We start from the raw sequence: 8,418 nt of genomic DNA on the forward strand, positions 1-8,418 counted from the left end.
TCACTTTCTTGAAAGATTTCAATTTTTATTCCATCAATTCCTGGTGCCTTGTTCTTTGCCAATTCCTTCAATGTACTTTGGACTTCCTCCCTGAGTATCATTGGCTCTTGTTCATATCGTACCTCTTGAAATGGTTGAACATTAACCATTTCCTTTTAGTACAATGAATCTATGTATTCCTTCCATCTTTTCTTGATGTATTCTGCATTATTTAATAATTTGCCCAGAGAATCTTTCAATAATGAAAGTCGACCTCGCACACACCGCACCCAAATGTTAAGATCATCTCAAGACAAATTGAATGCATTAGAAACTAGTGACCAAAAACCCAGAGTTGTGGGATGGCATCAAGAATATATTACAGGGAGAAAGCAAAAGATCATTAAGAAGACAAGGAAGAAATAAAAGATGAATATATATATATATATGGATGTCAGAAGAGACTCTGAAACTTACTCTGAGTGTAGAGATGCTAAATCAAATAGAAGAAATGAGAAGGTAAAAATACTGAATAGAGAATTTCAAAGGGCAGCTCGAGAAGACAAAGTTAAATATTATAATGATGTGCAAATTTCTGGAGTTGAGAAAAAAAAGACCTGAAAAAACATTTAAGAAAAAATTTGAAATCCTGAAGGATTATTTGGGCGAAATATTGAATGATACAGAAAGCATTAAAAGAAGATGGAAGGAATTCGGAGTCACTGTACCAAAAAAATAATAATAATAATAAGTCAATGTTCAAACATTTGAAGATATAACATGTGATAAAGAGCCAGTAATACTGAAGGAAGAAGTCCAAGGTGCACTGAAGGCATTGGCCAAAAACAAGACTCTGGGAATTAATAGAATATTAATTGAAAAAAGTCAACAAACTGATGGATCACTGGAGGCACTCACTCCTCTAGCCCAAGAAATTTGAAAGTCAGCTACCTGGCCAACTGATTGGAAGAGGTCCATATTAGTGACCATTGACAAAAAAAGGTGACCCATAAGAATGCAGAAATCATCAGACAATAATATCACATGCAAGTAAAATTTGATAAAAATCATTTTTAAATGGCTGCAATAGTACACTGATAGGGAATTACCAGAGGTTCATGTGGGATTCAGATGAGAGTGTTGAATGAGAAATACCATTGCTGATGTCTGATGGATCTTGGCTGAAAACAGAGAATACCAGAAAGATGTGTCTTACTGACTACTCAAGGCTTTTGACTGTGTGGTTCATGACAAGCTATGGATAACATTGCAGAGAATGAGCACTATGGAACACTTAATTGTGCACATGAGGAACCTGTACATAGACCAAGAGGTAGTTGTTCGAATAGAATAAGGGGACATTGAATGGTTTAAAATCAGGAAAGTTGTGTACCAGGTTTGTATTCTTTCACCATTCTTATTCAATCAGTGTGCTGAGCAAATAATCTAAGAAACTTGATTATATGAAGACTGTGTCCTCAGGATTGGAGGAAGACTCATTAACAACCTGTGATATGAAGATTAACTAACCTTGCTTGCTGAAAGCTTAAAATACTTAGTGATGAAGATCAAAGACCAAAGCCTTCAGTATAGGGTGTACCTCAGTGCAAAGAAAACAAAAATCGTCACAACTGGGTGTTCTCCTCTGGTTAACTAAGCAAGCTTGCTGTTGTCTGACCTCTAGTTCTTGGGACGTGAGGCAGTGGCTTGACCTGATGTGTCAGCTTCTGCAGTCCTGTGAATCTACAGCCCGATATGGCATGAATGAGGAGAATCCTCTGAACTCACATCTGAACTGGGGATTTGGGACCTGCCTGCCTCCACAACTGTATCTCTCCATTTCCTAAAACTAGCTGTAGGTTGCTGTTCTTTGGAGGTCAGTTCAAAAAGGTGAACTACTGACTTTGATTCAAGGTCCGCCTATGGTTCTGCCATACAGCTTGTCAATTTGGAAACAAGGAAGGAGCAGAAAATTGTACCAGATCAATTCAGGTCTGTCTTCAGTGTAGTTGTGGTGGCTTTGGAGTCGTAAGAGACCATCAGTCTCAGCAGGTCTGCAGCCAGTCATCTTTCCCAGCTAGAGTGTACCTCTACCCTCTGCTTTATTAAAGTGGTTGTGTGTCCAGAGAGGAAGCTTTATGAGTGCTGAACTGACAATTAACTCTAACTCTTGCTTCCTAATTTATAGTTTGACCCAGTTAGGACAGAGTGTTTAAGACATTAACCTGGGTACCAAGGCAAATACTGAATAATACTATATAACTAAGAGCAATCTGATACAATTTGATGAACTTGACCTACATCTATGGGTGCAGTAGCTCAAAAGAGGGAACAAATCCTTACAGCAAGGATCATTCCCACCCCTTCCACATACAGAGTAAACAGGGATGGGCAACTTGGACACTGGCTACCCAAAATGGGGGATGACAAAGGCAAGAAGTGACTGGCTTCAAGCTTTCAAGAGGGAACCTAGATCCAGAGGGTGTGAAAGAAGGTAGAATCTCCACTGAGTAGTATCTAATCTGTCTAGGCAGGGCTGATGAAATGAAATGCGAATGAGTCTCTTGTGATACCTATAGTGAATAATTGTTATCAGGACCCATTGTGAGGGTTGGAAACATAAAGATAGATGTTTTGTAGCAAGGAAGGGAGTGGTTAACTTTTCAGTCTAGGAGCGGAGGTCCCTGGGACCATCAAGGGAGAACAGAGAGCGGGACCCTACCCAGAGAAGCAGTGATGCCTGAGATGGAGGTAGAGATGATGACATGGAGAGATGGAGCTGTTGGGGACTTTAGATACAGAGAGGGAGAGGGGCTGTGTGCTGATGACCAGGGGGCAGCCTTGTAGTATATACTTTTCGGTTGGTTGATGATGCATGAAGGAGATTGTAACCATGGCAATGAAACAATATACGATAGGATGAATGTAAATCTAATGTTCTCCCATGTAAACTATCATATAATTCACAATAAAACATTAAAAAAAAAAGACTATATAACTAGACTAAAGCCATTACTAAAAATAAGACTAGAGGCAAGATTAAGGCTGGAAGAGAGGCTGGTGTAAAGTCTAAAGCAGGGAAGAAAGTTGTTAGCATAGTCAGGCCTGTATCAAAGGCCCAGGCCAAGACACAGTTGTAGACAGATGTAGTAGCAGAGATGAAAGCAGTGTCTAAAAATAATGTTGTTGCTGAAAAGAAAGAAAGAGTACTATTAGAGTCTATAGTACCTATTAGTGTCTGTTAAAAGCCACAACCAATTGCATGCCTAGATCCAAAGCCAGGTTAGGGGAGGAGATCAGTACAGACTTTGGTCTCTGAGCTGAGAATGAGGTCAATGTAACATCTTGTTTTCCTTCTGTGGCTGAGGCCAGTGCTGCACTCAGGTCCACACATAAAGATGAGACTGATATTGATGCCTGATTACAAGGTAGAGAAAATTCCAGTATTGGTTCCTGGTTCTGGAACGGAGAAGAAGCTAGTGATCAGTACAGTGCTAAGTACAAAGATACAATTGATGTCGGTGCCTTATCCTTTGTGGTGGAGTTGAATATAGATCTTGCAACTGGGGCCAGTTGTAAGCCTAGATCAGGAGCGGAGGAGAGGGAAAGAAATTACTGGGAACTAGTTTTAGGATGGAGATAATACTAGTTTTGACCTAATCTTAGACCTGAGAGAAGTGTAAGTAAACCCAAAGTTGAGAATGAAATTAATGAGAAAAACAGCCCCAAGGACTGGTCTGATGTAATGATCTGGTACAAAGTCCCTGCTGAGATTTCGGCAATATTAGCATTAGGATCCCAGATGCTATTGAGTATAAACCCTCTTTCATATATTGCCCTATCCTCAGCTAGGAAATTAACCATTTGACTCTGAGATTTGCAGTCATACTATAGAGCTTAAACCCCAACACAGGATGAAAGAGTTGAATGGGATTAAGCCATTTAGTTGTGCTTACAAAATGGAATGCTGCCTGGATTCTGAGGAATTTGAAAAACTTGTTAGCTTACTTAAATCAAATACCAATCCTGTCATTAATAAAATAGTTCAAGTTGCAATGGGTCTCATTAAAATTCATCCTTTTGCCCAACAGTTCATTACTGCATTGGGTGTGCTGATGGTTATTGAAAGCTTGTTCAAGTTCCAGTCTCCTAACATGACAAAGAAGGCTGAAATCACTCTGAATTTCATTTCTGTGTATGAAAGACATTGCATGATTGATATACATATTTTACATACAGATAAGGAAACCATTTCTTTTCCTTTGAACTCACCTGCACACCAATCTGGATTAAAGGAATTAGGATAACTTTTTACTGATCCTGACCATCACGGCATTGTTTTCTGTTACCTTACAGAGCTTTCCCATATACTAGCCTTGGGAAATCATAAAACCAGAAATCATCTTCTGAAAGTATTTTTGAATATGTCTGAAAATCCAACTGCAGCAAGAGACATGAATTGTATCAAGGTATAATCAGTATTGAAACTAATCTTTAACCAGAAAGAGGCAAAAGTCAACCTAGTTACTGCTGTGGCCATATTTACTAATATAACTGAGAATACCAGAAAGGGTGATTATAGTTGTAAACCTCTTGTGTTATAATGAACTCAGGATCATGATCTGTGAAGTTAAAATGATTATTGAGAATCTATAAAAATGAGCTAGAAATAAAAGAGAACACTTGGAAAAAAATATCTTCACAACTGAACCAATAAATAGCAGCATGATAAATGGAAAAAAGATTGAAGTTGGCAAAGACTTTATTTTGCATAGATCCACAACCAAAGAGTCCTGCTATAGCACTGTAGGACAAGCACAGGACTGCAAGGTTGGTTTGAACCACAAGGTTGGCAGTTCAAACTCACCAGCTGCTCCTCAGAAACTCTGTACCAAGTCTTTATATGTTGGAATCAATTCAATGGCACTTCACAACAATAATAATGACAATTTAAAAAAATTAGGGAAGCAGCAGTCAAGAAATCAAATGATGTATTACATTAGATAAATCTGCTCAGCACAAGACCTCTTTAAAAGTGTTTAAGAGCAAAGATGTCACTTTGAGAACTAAAGCGTGTTTGACCCAAGCCATGGTATTTTGAATTGCCTCATATGTATGTGAAAGTTGAATGGATAAGGAAGCCCAGAGAAGAGTCAGTGCATTTGAATTATGGAGATGGCAAAGAATATTGAAAGTACCATGGACTGCCAGAACAAAGAAATCTGTCTTTGAAGAGGTACAGTCAGAATGTTCCTTAGAAGCCATCTCTCATACTTTACACATGTTACCAAGAGGTATCATATTTGGTAAAGTGGAGGATCAGTGAAAAAGAGGAAGACCCTCAGTGAGATAAATTGACACCGTGACAATAACAATGGACTCAAACTTAACAACAGTTGTGTGAATGGCACAGGCCTGGACAGCATTTCATTCTGTTGTGCATAGGAGTCAATATGAGATAGAACCGACTCGAGGGCACCAAACACTAATTATGTTTTCAAGGTTGTGACCTTTGGGAAGCCATTGCCAGCCCTTTCTTTCTAGGCACCTATGGGTGGGTTCAAACTTCCAGTCTTCAGACTAGTAGTCAAGTGCTTAACCATTTATGCCACACAGGTATTCTTAATAAAATAGATTAGATAATCCATAAGGCCACTACAGTGATTAAATGAGAAAATATATGTAAAACGTCATTGAGCCAATTCCAGTTCATGGTGACCCCATGTGTTACCTTTCCATAGGGTTTTCTTGGCTATGTTCTTTGAGGAAGCAAACTGCCAGATCTTTATTTCATGGTGCTGCTGAGTGGTTAGAAGTTGAATGCAAATGGTTTGCACCATGTAGGGACCTTTAAGGCATATATTGCTGCTGTTGTTAGTGCCCCATGAAGTTGGTTCTGACTCATAACAACCTTGTGCAGGGTTTCCAAGGAACAATTGGTGAGTTTGAACCACAGACCTTGTGGTTCAAACCGACTTTGTGATCTGGTGCATTATCCTGCATATATATTGGCATATATTCCTGGTGTGGTGCTGTAGGATAAATTCTCAACCAAATTCACCAGCTTCTCCTCAGAAACCCTATGCAGGATCACTATGAGCCAGAACCAACTCAACAGGGTACTTAACAGCAATAAAATACAGAAAATACATAAAATGTTGTTAAATATATAAAATACAGAAAATAAATAGAATGTCAAACTAAAACTCTGCACAAATGTAAGTTGACATTTGACAACGCTAACTACTCATTTCTTGAGCTCTCTCTTCTTTGGATGTATGTGAGATATTCTCCTCTTGCCACCCTTTAAATGTTCATGTTATCTCGGATTCATGAGCAGTCCTTATCTGTTCTCTCTTTAATCAGCAAACTTCCCTCCTGCAGTCTCAGTTCACATGGCTTCAGTGAATGACATCCAAACTCTATTTCCAGACTGACATCTTATCTGAACTTTTGATTCAATCCCCACTTGAATGTTCCACAGGTACATAAAATTCTACTTGTCCAAAATTAAACTTGACATTTATTCAGTTCCATTCAGAAAAATCCTCCCATTTAACTCATCTTCCCTTTACTTCCCCTGTATTCAACCAATCCCATATCCTGACCACTGTAGGATAAGCACTGGTCTGCTAATCACAAGGTCGATGGTTCAAACCCACCAGCCACTCCTTGAAAACCCTATTCGGTGTCATTATCAGTCAGAACTAACTGTCCTGCACTTACTAATAACGTCTGTTAAGGTCCCTAAATGGGGCAAATGTTTTGCATTCAAAGGTTAGTAGTTTTAATATTCCCAGTCCTGCTGTGGAAGAAAGGCCTGGTGATCTGCTTCTATAAAGAAAACCTTATGAACAGTTCTACTATGGAACACATGGAGTTGTCATGAGTTAGAATAGGCTCAACAGCAATAGGTTGGGCTTGGTTCTGCTTAATGTCTCCCAAATATTCATTTATCTCTCTCCCCACTGTCACAGACTTAATTCAGACCACCACAATTTCACCTGAATTAGCACCATTAGTAACCACCTAGGAGTCCTGCTGTGGTGCTGTGGGTTAATGCCCTGGACTGCAGGGTTGTTTTGAACCTCAAGGTCAGTGGTTCAAGCTCGCCAGCCACTCCTTGGAAACATTATACAGGGTTGCTATGAGTTGGAAACAATTCGATGGCATTTAACAACAGGTCATGTGAAGTCCTAGTGTGGTACTACAGGATAAAGCATTAGATCACAAGGTCAATTTGATCCACAAGATCTGTGGTTCAAACTCACCAGCTACTCCTTGGAACCTCTATACAGTGTTTCTATGTGTCAGAATCAACTTGACAATTTAACAACAATAACAAAGTAGTCACACACATTTATAAACTCAACAAACAGAAGAATGTTTATCTTTGTTTCCCTACAGCCCAGCTAACTGCTTCATGTACTGCAACTCTTCAAATATTTGAATAAAGGCATGCAATGAGTCTCAGTGAAACAGAACTTGAACTTAATTTACTGAACTGAAATCTCTGATTTGTCATAATCTGTAACTCTTAAACCGAAGTGGTTCAGCCCCCTGTGGCTAGTTCCTTGTTCATGGACTTAGAATTCCTCGGGTCTCACTACCCTTCTAACCAACCAGCCCTTCATCTTCTATCTCTCATCTCCGGGTCCATGGGAGTCTATGGAACATGGTCAAGCTCTATCCATATCTTCGTTGCTGTCTTTCCCCCACTTCCACTCACCAGTAGACCAGTGTGGTCACCAGCAAGCTTAGATGCCTGCTCGTGTGTTCCCTTTGAGTTCCAGTCTTGGAGGGGGTTTGTCTTAAAGGGATTTGATTGTTTGCTTGATGGCTCCTTGGCGAACAACGTGCTTGTTCTTATAGTAGCCAATCAGACTGCCATTTTTGTTTTCAATGTTTCATGCTGGCCTTTCTTTTAAGAAGTATCTTCTGGAAAAAATGGAGGGTTGTTAAAGTATCCAGAGTGAATTAATTCATCAAGGGAGGCTGGGAGAGAAAGAATAAAGTCAGATAAAAAATGTGGAAAATGGAAATGTCTGAGGGAACAGCAGAAAAAGTAAAGAAGGCAAAGGTGGTGGTGGTTGTGTGCCATGGAGTCGGTTCTGACTCATAGAGACACCACATAGGGATTCCGGGGCTGTAAATCTTTACAGGAGCAGAAAGCCTCACCTTTCTCCCGCAGAACAGCTGGTTCCTTGAGGTTTGCAGCCCGACTCATAACCACTATGCTACCAGAGCTCCTTAAGAAGGTAAAAAAGGAGGGATCAAAATGGTAGAAACAGAATCAGTGGTTAGCTATACCTTGGAAGAGGGAGGGCATGAGGAAGAGAGGAGAGAGTGGCAGAACTAGAGAGAGAAAGAGAAGGATTCCAGAACAAAGTAGAGCTCAACAAAGTCAGGTGCTGCAGAGAAATCAAGTGAGATAAAGCC

General features: G+C 39.8%; 1 pseudogene; it reads left to right on the forward strand.

The window, feature by feature from the left end:
- Positions 1–3,842: 3,842 nt before the first annotated feature.
- Positions 3,843–4,635, forward strand: LOC102819865 (annotated as a pseudogene).
- Positions 4,636–8,418: the final 3,783 nt, after the last annotated feature.

This window comes from Chrysochloris asiatica, unplaced genomic scaffold (genome assembly GCF_000296735.1).
Source record: "Chrysochloris asiatica unplaced genomic scaffold, ChrAsi1.0 scaffold00377, whole genome shotgun sequence".
Taxonomy (NCBI): Eukaryota; Metazoa; Chordata; class Mammalia; order Afrosoricida; family Chrysochloridae; genus Chrysochloris; species Chrysochloris asiatica.